This window comes from Glycine soja, chromosome 11, assembly GCF_004193775.1.
Source record: "Glycine soja cultivar W05 chromosome 11, ASM419377v2, whole genome shotgun sequence".
Taxonomy (NCBI): domain Eukaryota; kingdom Viridiplantae; phylum Streptophyta; class Magnoliopsida; order Fabales; family Fabaceae; genus Glycine; species Glycine soja.
In genome coordinates, this window is record NC_041012.1 from 34218125 (window position 1) to 34234151 (window position 16027).

At 32.9% G+C, this 16027-nt stretch overlaps 1 pseudogene; it reads right to left on the reverse strand.

Moving 5' to 3' along the window:
- Window positions 1-136: 136 nt before the first annotated feature.
- Window positions 137-10562, reverse strand: LOC114373235 (annotated as a pseudogene).
- Between the last annotated feature and the right edge of the window lie 5465 nt (window positions 10563-16027).

A 16027-nucleotide genomic window follows, 5' to 3' on the forward strand; every position in this document is an offset into this window, starting at 1 on the left:
AAGCATAAAAAAATAACAATGAAAAAATAAAATTTATGTGATATTGCACCCATAGATAAACAAATGTAATAATGTAAGGATTTGTGAGTTTTGCTATGTAAATTAGTATTATCCAAATCATATTATCCAACAAAAGTTAACCTGAATTCACCTCTGAGAACTTGACTTTGAGACTCCAGGTCCAATCACCAAGTGTTCTGATATGAACGCTAAGGTAGTCATCACCAGGGGCGAAGGTTATAGAAAATGGATGCCTGTGAAATCATAAATAATAATATCAACTTAGATATTGGGAAATAATAAGATGAAAAATAGTGGGGGTACAAGTACCTTGAGGGTGGTATTTAGATGCAAAATTAAATATAAAAGACAATAGTTATTGAACTACCTTCAAATTTATACCATTCAAATGGAGACTCAACAACACAATTGAGAAACATGTATTGTCCACTCTTGTATCTAAATCCTTAGGGCTTTGACATGTGAAGAGACAACACATTTACAGGATAAACAGCCACCTTCAAATTGTGCAGTGAAAATGTGGTAAGACATACCTTTCGAGAATCTTTTTATGTATCCTACTTTATAGATTAGTCAAAAATTTATTCAATGGAATTATGGGACCATATATTTCTTACATATAATGAGTGATTAAATTATTCAAGGCTCACCTTTAATATTCTCACAGGCTTGATGCTTGATCTGAGTGCTCTAGTCAACCTTTCTGATAGGTAAATCATGATGGGAATAGCCAAATACATCCAAGTCTACAAAACACATATAACAAGTCCCCACAGTATTAATCAGAAGACACTAACAATGATAATCTTAGGTAAAGTGAACCTAGGGGTGGCTAAAGTGAAGGCTATTGCCATTAGAAAAACCATGATAATCCTTGTTACTCCTTCCCATGATTTGACAAAAAAACCAATAACTTGATGGTTGATCTCCGAAAAAAGGTTCCATGAGCTTGTACTTTTCACTACTTGCATCAAGAAGGCGAGGAAAGTCACAAGCAAGATGGTAGATGCCATGTATACCAACTTCAATTGTTACTGCCACAGCTATACACTGTAAAAAAAATACTCTCATTATGTTCTTACTACTTCAACTTTCATTACCTTATTGACCTATGAAAGCTACTAAGTCTCAACAAACATTAGAACAAAGTAGATACATATGTTCCTTTTTAGTCACCTTTAATTTAAGTGTTTTGGCTGCACCTTTGGCCATGCATACACAATGGCCCATCACCTCATATGCAGCTTTTCTCCTATACTGCACAAATTTGTAGGCAAATAGACCTAACATCACGCCAATCCACAGTAGCAATACCTAGGTTCTCTGCCAATTGTCCTGCAGGAAGTACTTGGTGTTTTTGTACCACCTCTTAATAGGATTGTCTTCATCTATAGGCTTAAGCTTTAAGCTTAGCATTTGACTCAGGTACTTGCTATCTCCTCTAGTAGAATGGCTTGGTCCATGCAACAAGAGCATCTCTAGATAGTTTACCTGTTTTCACATTAATAACCACCAAATGGCCAAAGAAATGTGGCTAAGATGAGAATCTATAATAGTGAAAACATTTTGATTCCTGTTTTAAGACTAATAGGCTTATCCAATTACTAATTACCATGATAAATCTTGTGTCTTCAGGGTCTAGTTCTTCCATGACCAAAGTCGCATATTCCTCTGCTTGCTTCTGTATGTTTGCAAGTTTGTTGGTAGTGGCGCTAAGGCAGATAATCTGAAAATAAATTTCTATAGAATTACAAACACATGTTGAGGCAAGGGAAAAAGTACGAATTTAAGATGACAAAACAAAGTCTTATATCTATATTAAGACATTATAATGAGACCGACACGTTCAATTTCAAGCCTAAAATAGGGCTTACAATTTTCCCCCAAATCCGAGAATATGCATTCTAGTTTCTAGGTTACGAAATAAAATAGAATAAAAACCACGAAAACACAAAACGAGAAGCATAAAACAAAGTCTTATTTCTCAAAGCAGAAGAGCCTTCATCATCATCAATACCTCCTGGTGAAGGGGAAGCTCTGCTGAACAGGGACAGGGTCAACCTGGGTGATACCGGGGATGTCATTGATACCGAGGGAGTGGAGCATGTCGAGGGTTTCCTTGTCGACCTCGATGTGGTCGGTGTTGATGGCGAAGACGTCGGGGACGAAGTCCATGCGGCACTCGCGCTCCTCCTCCTAGAGCATGAGGGAGATGCCATGCATGGGGCCCTTCTAGATGCGCTTCATCAGGTGCGTCGAGAACCCCACGATCTTGTTCCTTAGCCTCTTTGATGGGATTATCGCCACTTCCTCCAGAAGCTTCTTGTTCGTATGGAAGTCCAGGGTCATGCACACTTCTTGTCGGAAGTGGAACTGAAAACTGAAGAGACAAAAATTTTATTGATTTAGGGTTCCCCAAGCTAGCCCAATTAAAATGTGCCACATCAACAACAAAAAGTAGAAAAACAATGTTTTCAAAGATGGTTTTAAAAAAATGATGTTGTAAAGCATTTTTAAAGTCATTTTTTAGGAAACCGCCTTTAAAAAGTTACAATTATTTACAAAAATATCACCGCTTTACTTACTACATCGGTCTTTGTATAACCGTCGTAAAACCAGGGTCTAAAAGGCTTTTTTTCTAGTAGTGCATAAATGCACCATAATAATTATTTCTTTCGTGTCAAAAGTTGTTTTACCCATCCACAACTTCATAATATACACATGTATTTTTCTTAAAGTCAAGAGGTACATTTCCACCCATTGAATTCTATGTAGGTCCATCTATGATTGTGGATGTTCAAAGTCAAACTAAGTTCTAAATCACTAAATTGATAAAAATAAAAAATAAAAATCAATCAAATCAAAAAGGAAAAAAAATGAAAATAAAAAGACTACTAGCAATTACGGGTGAGCAAGAAAAGAGAACCCAACCGAAACCATCCAAACCGCCCCGAAAATATGTATTTCAGGCAAGTGAATTCAAGCCATGAGTTGAAAAACTTTAAGAATCAAATTCAAATAGTTAAGTTCAGGCGGGTGCAAATTGAAAATCATGTATAACAATTAGCTTGCACTTTACTTTTGTTTGGTTCAAAATTCATATTTCCAAAGTAAATGATTATACAAGTTTAGAGTTGTCAAAGAGTTGAACATCAAGTCATCAACCTCACTCTCGTGTAATCACTAGTTATAAGCATAAAGTTTAAACTTAGTCTAGAGAGAAGGAAAAGCTATCGCCCTCCCTATATCATTGTCTGCATTCTGCCACTGTTGAGTAACACCCTCACCATACTCTAGCGCTAACATCTTTACATTTTTGTTAGCATGAACGGTGTTGTTCTTTGATGTGTTGGCAGCTATGAGATGTGTGTTTGAACCCGCCATATTGAGAAGGGGAGTTTCATCCTCATTATTGCATTGTTGCATCATTGTTCACTTCTATTTCTTCATCTTTGGTTTTGATTCCTTTTGTATTATTCTTCTTTTTCATCATTGTGTTTTTGATTTTTATGCCGACCTTTGATTTGCAGTTGTTGTCGGTGGTTCTACAATGAAAGTTGTTGTCTTCAACCCGTTTCTACCTAGTCAACTAAACTTGTGAACCAAAAAATTTAAACTAGACGTAACTAAAGCTTCTCACGGTCGAATATGGGTCAAATATTAGCGTGGTCGATTTTGGTCAGATCAACCATTTCAGGCCCAAATCTGACTGATGCTTAGCCCTATTAGCAATAGCAATCAGAATTCTAAAAATTAGAATAAACATGCACACACACGAACATGAGATTTAACGAGGTTCAACAAGTGTGTCTACATTATCGGGAGTAAAGCAACAAGCGACTATTTTCATTGTTTATTTGGCAAATAGGATTATGCTCAGTTGCACTATGCTTCATTCCACTAAACTCCAACATTGTTTGTCCATAAAACATGAGTCATACACATCAAAGGCTATCATATTTGTACACTCTGGCTCGGGTTTTTTATTTCTATTTTGAAAACCAAACTTTATACTTGTATTGAATTTACTTAATGAATATGTAACATTATGTATTCTATAACTGCACCGTTACATGTCATTTTCATATGCAGTATGGATCCACCAATTTTTTTTCTTTTTCTCTTTTTACTTCTCTTGCTCACCCATGTGTACACACGGATCAATTTGATTGATACATTTTTTTAACACTTATTTTTATAAGCATTTTGTAAAGAAATTTAAGTTTAAGATAATAAAATAATAAGATGAAAATGTTTTCAAAGGAGCAAATAAGATGTGATTGTATATTATAGACCAACATGATACCATGCAAAATAAGAATATTATAAAATGTAAGTCCAATTTAGTATATTACAAACTATAATTAAAAGACAACATGAAACTTAGAGTATATGATCTTATTTACTATCTTCATTAGATTTAATGTTAACAACAAATAATGTTTATGTTTCTTGATGTCGTTTCATATGAAGATGTCATATCCTAATAATTAAAATTAAATGTGTTAATAGAAAAATGTATACATTTTTATATAATAAGAAACCTCCTTATTTAAGATATTAGTTGTTTTTGGTAATGTAACATATCGCACTTTTCCCTCCATTTGAAGTCCAAATTGAGTTGAAAGATAAAGGTCAAACAAAGATAACATAATATTAGAGTATGACTTTAGTTGATTGAAGTTATGAAAATTAAATTTTAATTAATTCAAAGGATTGAATATCACATTGGTTATGTTTCGGATTAACAAAGTCAGAATAAAGAAAATAATTCAATAGCGTTGTTGCCTGCAAAAAATGTGATTAACAAAGTCAGAATAAAGAGAATAATTTAACGTTTTAAAATTAATATAGATTGTATCACATATGTGATTTTAAGATATGACATAAAAAATAGAATGTAAAATTATAACTTATACAGCTCAAAATAATTTATTATTATATATTAAATTCCCAAAAGTAAAATGGTTAGAAGAAATTGTACAAGTTTATTAAAAAAATGTAAAAGGTTATTGATGATATATTAATTAGAGAGACTATCTATTTATAAGCTTGTAAAAACAATTTTTCTAGAAAGTTAGCTAATTCCAATAAGAATTAGAATTTTTGTTCGTTAATGTGCATAAAATTTACATGTAAGATTGACATAGATTTTATAGAGGTCAATCTGTATTTTGCGGCCTTTAAGAAAAAATTTCATTATGAATAAAAAATTTTAAGATTTTAATTTTTTAGCATCATGTCAAAATTAAAAATCAAATTTAATTAGATAAAATAAAATATTCAATACATTAGTTAAGTAAAAAAATAGTAAGTTAAGGAAAAATAAATTAATCTTAAAATTTAAAATATTATAAAAATAAATTAAGAAATTCAATTTCACTCTTACAATAAATAATTGATCCTGTAGCTAGGTCAAGTGTAAATTTCCTACTTGATTTTTTAAAAAAATATAAATTTCAATGAATTTTATTTTATATATTATTTCTATATTCAATAAATTTGTCATTCGATTTCAACGTATAAAAGAAAATTTAAACTCATCCTTGCAGCAAACAACACGAAGCTCAATTGATGGAGATGGTACTTAATACTTTGTCAAGCTCAACTATGAAATTGGATGTCAAATCTGAACTTTCTTTAAGGATACATACAACACATAAATATATAACAGTCAACCTCTTGATTGTGTGATTAAGACAAATGATTTCATCTTTACATATATTGGGGCATAAGTCAATAACATTAGCTCCAAGACATTCAATTCCTCTTCTATATAAAAACTTTAAACCTACTTATCAATTCATTAACCCTCCTATTAATCTTTCCCCGTTTGAATTCCAACTTTCCTATTTCTTGAGAACACAACCTTTCTGCTGGCAACAAATACTCCCATACTTCTGTTAGTAGCTCTATTACCCCCATAGACATAGTAGAGTTAATGTCAAAGCATTCGGCACCACTAGATCTCAAAGAATCAAATTTCATAGTGGTCAATCCTTTGTGATCATTCATCATCTAGGGGACCAGCATAAGCAACTTGCATAATAAGATATAAGCTATGATAAAAACGAATGAGACATTTCAATACATTACAACCCTCCCACCCAAATTAAAGTTAAATAATAGGCTAAAAGCTTGATAGTAGCTGATTTGTTAGGTTTCCCAGTTCACACATACATCATACAATTCATCAATTTTAAACTACCATTTAAAAAAAAAAACAACTAATCATCCAAAAATAGAAAACTCAGTGTTTGGGGTTAGAATTTTCCTGCTAACTTCTTAAAAGTTCAATAAAGCATTGAGATTTTTCTCATAATTTTGTAACTATCACAGCTACCTCAAACCAAGTCCCATTCCACAGCCAAAGAAAACAAACTGTAGATTAATTCCATCTCATACCCATCTTATCAAATTCATAATTAATTCTCTAAGGGTGAAAAACCACTTATTCCAAATCCTATAGGACCCTTGTCAAGTCTATTTCTCACTAAAAATATAAAGCAAACATTAATCTATGTCAAATAATACAATTTAATATTTTTTTATCTCGCAACTACACATGATTGTAATCAACAGGGCAGGTTACAGTATAAAAATCCCCAAGAATTGTACAAAATTTGAAATGATGAGACTAAAAGAATTGCAGAGATAATAAATAGATCTACAACACTACCAAAAGGCATTAAAAACAAAGATCTGTAGCATATGCAGTCCAAAACATAACTCGGGTGATGTTGTCACACAATTCCAGCATATAGTGGAGCACAATTATGGGAAACCATCGCAACTAAAATTCAATAACAAAGATTTGTACATTGTTAGTGCCTACCAAGGAGTAAAATAGTGGGATCTACAAGGGATTTTGCTGCTAAAGTGTTAATAGAAGCTACCAATTGATTTTTTTATGACAAAACTATAATGCTAACACAGTGCCAAAATTACTACAACATGCCAAGATTACTGTAAGATCTCAGTGGCAAATATTAACAAAGAGAAATAAAAACACAACAATTGTGATGGCAAATATTAACAAAGAGAAATAAAAACACAACAATTGTGATGGCAAATATATGATAGGGAAGTTAATTATTCATACTACATTCTTCATGTTATGCTGGGAAAACTACTAATTTTTGGAACCTATATTATTACCATTTTCATTGTAGTAGTTAGCTACACCATTGACTATCTCAAATAAAAAAATCAATATGGTGGGATTTGATGCATGGAAAGAAACACTTCAACCTTCTCTAAAACAAAAGAGAGAATAAATTTGAAATCGTTGTTAAAGAGATAGACCCCTACCCTAAATTGTCCTTTTAATACAACTAAATTTATTCATAGCACCAAATTTAACAACATACCATAAAAGAAACAAAAAAAATAAAGACCACAATTGATAAAAGAATTAAACAATAACATGCAATTACCCAAAACATAGAATTCAAGACAGGTCTCTCTATCCCCCCCTCAACTGTAACATGTAATTACCAAAAACTGACCTTCTAAAATTAAACAATGTGGGAAATTAAAGGAACTTACCGTAAGCAACTAATGTTGTTATGGAACTGCAAAACAGACCTGCACCCACATATGTATGCTTTCGATATTATTGACACACTCCAAAATAGACTTATATTGCTTCTACCACCACCATCCGACCCCTTTAAGATACCACTAATCTGCAAACTTTCTAGGATCGAGGTCCATCCCTAACCCCTTTGATGAAGAATATATAAATTATGAAAAATAGTATTGATCTGAATTGGAAAAAATAAGGGACACAACTATGCTAAATTATATTATTAGATGCTTTGCATAAAAGCTATACACACTTTTTATATTGAAGTGCTAAATTAAATCTACAATGGTCTTTTAGCTTAGTGGTAGTGTTATTGCAAAATGTAGGATGTTTTGATGATTCCTGAATTGCACTTAACATTATCTTTTGATATAGAGGGCAAAGGAAAATATGAATACTCAAGCTTTTATCTTTTGATATAGCTTCCCACTTGATTGAAAATAGCAAAAATCCTTCCATGTGTTGTTGCTGAAGTCGAAAATCATGAACGTGGTTGAACTTCTTGAGACGTGGTAGTCACTGACCTAAAAGGTTTATCTGCGGTATCCCACACAAATCTCCCAGGATACAATAAGAACGTCTTAGCAGAGTTAAATTTATAGAACTTGCAAATATACACAACCTAGGAATAAAGAGGAACAGAGATTAATAGAAGTAAAAAGGAGGAACAACCAATATCATTTGAAAATTTTTTTCTCACACCCATACCGTAGTAGTAAAAGTAATAATAATAAAAAAAATGATCAAACCAAGTTGCTCAAGTATGCACCCGTAATAAAGCACCTCGTATTTCTTCCTCTGCCTCCGGTTGTCATGCAATCCCTTCTAAAGCTTGCCCTGCAGCAGTGCCTTGACCAACCCCAGGTCCAATAGAAGCAAGCCCTACGGCCAACCCAAAAGCGCGCAGCAGAAATAATTGGATTCATGATAATTTCCTAGTAACCTAAATATAAAATAAAGAAATAGTTAATGATATATTCAACCAATAAATTATGACTTAATTTTTTAATTATCAAGATTTATTCGGTTTAAAGTAATTAATAAGAATTCGAAAAAATGCAAAAGGAATTATATTTATTTGTAAGCAGGAAAGGCATATATATGGAAGGTATATGTGTGGTCCTTAGCTTAAGCAATAATACCATGGAGCTTTCACATGTTGCATTTATATTCTCCATGCCGTACGTGCCACAAGTTGTGCTTGATTGGTGAGTGTTAGTTAGTTAAACAAATATACAGGCACATCAAAATTGAAAGGTATTATCAATGAATTGTTTTAAATAGTCAAAGCAAATATTGTTAGTTAACAAAATCTCCAACATTCAAAAACAAATTAGGTTAGTTATCAAAATTTCCAACATTTGAATAAGTCAAATGAGCATTGAACCAATATAAATTTATAATATTCTTTAATTAAATCTTTTTTTAAAAAGGAAATTCTTTTGAAATAAACATTAAAATTACAACAATCCCCCACATATTTCAAAAGAATAAATTACATTTAATAAATAAAAGAAAATTCTTGGGTTAACATGAGGTGTAATGCATCGAGCTTGGTATGACAAGATATATGAACTAGACCTAGATTGGTAGGACTTTACCCATAGTGTAGTTGGTGTAACAAGTTATATGAACCAAAAACACTTGGCGTGTGATAATGGTCTACCAATCACAAGACACCCCCACAGTCTTTGTTGTTATTGTTGTATTGCACTACTAGGCCATGCGCATGCTCGGAATTCATGAGTGCTCTAGAGATCTCGTCAAAATCTCATGCAAGCGGCCCCACTTGACACTCATATAGGTGATTTCATCAGGTGCATGCTGCAAATCATACACCACCCCATAAGGGATATGAAAATCATTAAAACCTTTATAAGATATAAAGTTTTCTCAAACATGTAAAATTTATTATAAAGTTTATCCTCTTATTAATGCAACTCTAACACTTTCTCACACCATAGGAAAGGACTAAAAGGAAATTGATATAAATCAATTTGAGTGTTAGCAGAACTAACAAGTGACTTGTTTTTACTCTTAACCTTCTTCATGGGATCTCCAATCACAAAGGTTAGGTTACCGTTACTTGTTTGTTTTCAAGTGGCTTAAGTCCCATTCCCCTCGATGTTTCTAATATCATATTCCTCCCTAGGGGTTTTGTCAAAGGATCTACTAAGTTTCCTTATGACTTCACATAATCTATGGAAATTGTTTCATCTTTTAGTAGTTGTTTAACCACATTATGTCTCAATTGTATATGTCTGTTTTTCCCATTGAATGTTTTATTCTTAACCATAGTTATCGCGAACTTGGAATCACAATGCATAGATATTGATGGGGTCGGTTTCATTCCCAAAGGAATGTTAGCTAGGAAATTTTTCAACCACTCAGCCTCACTACCAGCTGTTTCTAGAGCAACAATCTCCAACTCCATTGTTGATCTAGCAATGATAGTTTGTCTAGCTGATCTCCAAGCTACAGCACCACCACCAAGAGTAAACACATAACCACTAGTGGATTTTTTCTCATTTGAATCAGAGATCCAGTTAGCATCGCTATATCCTTAAAGTACTATGAGAAATCCACTATATTCAATACCATAATCCATGGTACCTCTTAGATATCTTATGAGTCTAGCAAATGCATCCCAATGATCCTGATTAGGACTATGGGTATATCTATTCAATCTTCCTACTGCATATGCAATATCAGGTCTAGAAAAGTTCATTAAATGCAGTAAGCTCCCAATGATTTGGGCATATTGAGTTTGAGCAATTAGTTCTCTTCTATTTTTCTTTAATTGAGAGTTAGCATCATAAGGGGTATTCACTGACTTAAAGTCATAATATTTATACTTCCTATGAAGTTTCTCAACATAATGCTCTTGGGATAGTAATATACTATCTCCTTTCCTTATAACTTTAACTCCCAAAATAACAATTGTTTCACCCATGTTTTTTATATCAAATTTAGATGCTAAGAAAGATTTAGTTTTAAATATTATATCATTGCATGTACCAAAAATAAGCATGCCATCCACATACAAGTATATAATAACATGATCATCATTCACAAATTTCATATACACGCATCTATCAGCATCACTACTAGAAAAACCATCAACAAGTAAAGTCTCATTAAACTTTTCATGTCATTGTTTAGGCAATTGTTTTAAACCATATAGGGATTTCTAAAGTTTGCACACTTTGTTCTCTTGGCCATCCACCACACACTCCTCAGGTTAAGTCATATATATCTCTTCCTTTAAATCACCATTCAAGAAAGTTGTCTTAACATCCATCTGATGAATCACTAACTTATGGATTGAAGCTAAGGCTATCAAAATCCTAATGGAGGAAATCCTTGTAACAGGTGCAAAGGTATAAAAAAAATCTATGTTAGGTTCCTGAGTAAACCCTTTAGCAACCAACCTCGCCTTGTACTTATATATAGATCCATCAGAGTTATACTTCCTCTTAAAGATCCATTTGCATCCAATAGGATTTGCACCCTCGGGTAGATCAACTAAAGTCAATGTATTGTTCTTTTTAATAGAATCAATTTCGATCTTAATGGCTTGCTCCCAAAGTTTTGCATTTGTAGAACTAATAGCCTCTGAAAAATTTAAGGGGTCGTCCTCAATAAGATATGTATAAAAGTCATCTCCAAAAGATTTCTCTCTCTTATGTCTTTTACTTCTCCTCAAATCCTCACTTATAGGTTCACTATAGGTTTCAACTAGTTGTTCAAGACTAGAAACAATACTGGAACTAGCACTAGACCTCAAAGGGAAAATGTTGTGGAAGCAAAGCTTTCCAAGTTTATTTTGATGATGCCAAAGACTCAAGTCAAGAATCAAGAGTCAAGCAAGTATTAAGAATCAAAGAGTTGTTCAATCAAGATTCAAGTAAAGATTCAAGAGAAGACTCAAGATATGCAAGAACTTCAAGAAAAGCATCAAGATAAGTATAAAAAGATTTTTTTCAAAAGAAAAGATTGAATAGCACAATTTTGTTCAAGAGAATTTTTCAAAGAAAAATCTTTTATCAAGAGTTTTACTCTTTGGTAATCGACTACCAGAAGTCAGTAATCGATTACCAGTAGCCAACATTCTTTTCAAACTGATTTACAAATCAGTAATCGATTACCATAAGCATGTAATTGATTACCGATGTTTTTGAACGTTGAGATTACAAATTTCAAGAGTCACAACTTGTGATAAAAAAATTTCAAACTTGTAATCGATTACACAATATATGTAATTGATTACCAGTGTTTCTAAATGTTTTGATTTTAAATTTAAACATGAAGAGTCACATCTGTTGATGTGTAATCGATTACACTATAATGGTAATCGATTACCAGTGACTTATTTTGAAAAATAAATTACCAAAAGTCACAATTCTTAAAGTGACTAGTTTTTGAAAAAATTTTAAGAGTCACAACTTTTAAAGTAACTAGTTTTCAAAAAGAGTCACAACTTTTAAAGTGACTAGTTTTCAAAAGAGTCACAACTTTTAAAGTGACTAGTTTTAAAGAAATTGCCAAAAGTCACAAACTTTAACTTGAGTCATCAAATGACTATAATTATGTGACCATTGCACGAATTTTATAGAAGAGATTCCTTTCATTCATTTACGAATTTTAAAAACAGATTTCTTTCGTTCATTCAAAGCATTCTTCTAAGAGTTTTTGTTCAATACTTTCTTTATCAAGAAAAGTTCATTGGCCAAAAACTTGTGTTATTCTTCTTCTTCATTCCTTCCCCCTCTTACCAAAAAGAATTCAAAGAACTAATCGTCTGAGAATTCTTTTGATTCTTTCCTTCTTCCTATTGCCAAAAGAATTCAAAGAACTAACCGTCTGAGAATTCTTTTGATTCCCCAAACAAAGAATTCAAAGAACTAACTGTCTGAGAATTCTTTGCCCAAACACTAAATTCAAAGAACTAACCGTCTGAGAATTCTGTGTAAGAAGCAGGTAGCTTCTTGGTTGTTATAGTGAACACAAGGGAGGGTACATCCTTTGTGGTTTGCTTCAAGTAGAGGGTACATATACTTGGCTGTTCAAAGAGAACAAGGGAGGGTACATCCTTTGTGACTCTTTGCTTGTAAAGGATTTTACAAGGTTATTGGAAATCTCAAGAACCGTAGGTTGCTTGGGGACTGGACGTAGGCACGGGTTGTGGCCGAACCAGTATAAATCTTGTATTTGTTTTCTTGTTCCCTACACTCTTTACTTTTCCGCTGTGTGCTTTTTATTTCCGCTTTACTTTTGTCTAAGTTATTGTTTCTGTTCTTTACTTTCTCATAACTTAGTAGTAAAGCCTAATTGAATCTAGTAACATTAAGAAGGATAATTTTTAATTAGTCAAGACACATTAATAATTAATTCAACCCCCCTTCTTAATTATTCCGAGGCCACTTGATCCAACAAATTTCCTCAAAGAATTTGGCATTCTTAGTCTCCATAATGGTGTCACACTCAATCATATCACTTTTAAGAACTAGAAACCTATAGGCAACACTATGTTCAGCATAACCAATAAACAAGCAATCAAAAGTCTTAGATCCTATTTCCCTTTTTTTTGGATCGGGTAACATCACTTTGGCTAGGAACCCCCGCACTCTCAGATATTTCAGGTTCGATTTATATCCTTTCCATAACTCATAAGGGTTCAAACCTATTTTCTTATGTGGAATTGTATTTTGTAAAAAACAAGCAGTCAAAAGGGATTTTCCCCAAAGGTTGTTAGGAGCATATGAACTAACAAGTAAAGCATTCATCATTTCCTTAAGGGTTTTATTTTTCCTTTCAACTACTCCATTTGACTCGGGTGAATATGGTGGGGTTACTTCATGAATTATACCTTTCTTTTCACAAAATTCATTGAACAAAGTGTACTCACCACCCCTATTGGATCTTAGCCTCTTGATTTTTCTATTCAATTGATTTTCCACTTCGGCTTTATAAGATAAGAACATATCAAACACTTCATCTTTGTGTCTAATTAGATAAACTTTAGTATATCTAGAGTAATCATCTATAAAGGCTACAAAATAACTCTTACCTCCTATTGTCATAGTTTGTTTTAAATCAACAAGATCAGAATGAATTAAGCCTCAATTCAATTTCACATTGTACAGAAGGACATGATTTCTTAGTTAATTTTGATTCAACACATATTTTGCATTTCTTACTTTGTTTATCGTTCATGTTAATTAAACCTAGTCGTTGCAATTTTATAACACATGTTGGAGTAACATGTTCTAATGTAGCATGTCATATATCATAAGAATCGATCAAGTAAATAGAAGAAGATGCATTCTCATTAATCACTTCAGAAACATTGAGTACAAAGAGACCCTAATCACAATAACCCTTTCTCCATGAATACATTATTCTTAGTCATAACTATCCTATCAGACTCGAAGGATATCTTTACCCCAACCTTTTCCAACAATGCTACAAAAACAAGATTAACTATGGTAAAGAGAACATATAGCACATCATTCAAAGCCAATGTTTTCCCAAATTTGAGCTTGAGAAGAACTTTTCCCTTTCCTTGAACTGGAGTAGTTCTCGAGTCACCAAGATAAACTTGTTCTTCTCCATCCCCCACAATAGCGTAGGAGGTAAACTCTTATTAGCACAAATGTGTCTGGTAGCCCCAGAGTCTACCACCCATTTGTTCACATTGATGACAACATTCACTTGAGAAATGACTATAGAAATAATGTCATCTCCTTCAATCAGGCTAGCCCTAGGCTTAGGAGGATTGTAATTTCTCACAACTTTGAACTTGCACTGAGGAGCAAAATGTCCTAGCTTCCCACAAACAAAACAGACACCCTTTTTCTTGAAAGAAGAATTAGAAGCAAAACTTTCCTTCTTATTTGTATCTTCAATGATAATGTGGGTGATAAGGTCTGGTAGTGACATCTATTTGTGCCTAGGCTTTAACTGTGTTTGTAGTCTGTCCAGGACTCCGACAGCTTCTCAATCAAGAGTTCAAAAACAAACTCGTCAGGCAGAGAGATGTTTTTAGTCTTTAGGTCTTTCAGCAGCTTGTGGTATTCGTTGATTTGTACCTTGATGTCTTTTTCTTTGTTCATGGTCCAACGATACTAGTTGGCTATGATGAATCTCTATCTTACCACATCCTCGGCAATGTATTCCATATGAGAAAGTCATATATCTCTTTGGATTCCTTGTAGGAGCAGTAGACATCGAAAAGATCATTAAACAAGACTTTTAACAAAGTGTGACAACATGTCTTATTGGCTTAAACCCATTGTTGAAGTTGACTGGCATCAGGGTTGGGAGTGGAAAGAGCGAAGAGAACTCCATGGATGTCCAACATGGTATGAACACGCAGTGAAAACCTCAATTTTTGAAATGTCAGGCAGCTGCTTGGCAAAGGTTGCAGTTAATGGCGTGGGGTTGGAAGCATCGACATTGTTGACAGGTTTTGTGGCTTCAGCCATGATATAAACCTTTTAGATTGTTGTTGTTGAAGTCGAAAATCACGAACGTGGTTGAACTTCTTGAGTCGTGGCAGTCACTGACCTAAAAGATTTATCCACAATGTCTCTCGTAAACCTCACAGGATACAACAAGAATGTCTTAGCAGAGCTAAGGTTACAAAACTTGTAAAGATAAACAACCCAAGAATAAAGAGGAAGCGAGACTAATAGAAGCAAAGAGAAGGAACAAACAATATCACGTGATTTTTTTTTCTCACACCCATGCCGTAATAATAATAATAATAACAATAATAATAATAATAATAATAATAATAATAATAAGATCAAACCAAGTTGCTCAATTATGAACCCGTATTTTTGCAACAAAAATGCCAAAGGAATTATATTTATGTGTACGCAGGAAAGACATATATATGACTGGTATATATGTGATCCTTGGCTTAAGCAATAATAGCATGGAGCTTTCGCATGCACTTGCATTTATAATCTCTAATGTTTGAATAAGTTAAATGAACATTAAATCAATATAAAGAAAACCAGAAACAAAGAAATTGAGAGTTACAAATAATTTATAATATTATTTAATTAAATCTTTTTTAAAAAAGAAATTCTTTTTAAATAAACATTAAAATTACAACAATGTACCCATTACCCAGAAGGCATACGATACTATAAACATGTAGATTTCCTTCAGAAGAAGACAATCTCTACAGTAAGTGACACTAATCATTTTCAATCAACATAAATCATTTTCTATATCTTTTTCAATCAACAGATACCAACTTCTAATATCTTTTTCAACCAACACAAATATTCATTATGTTAACAAATAACTTTTAACTAACCATGTAGAAATCATTTTGTTAACAAATAGAGTTACGATTTTGGAATAGATTACGTGAAAACATAGGTGAGTTGAAATCTCTATGTG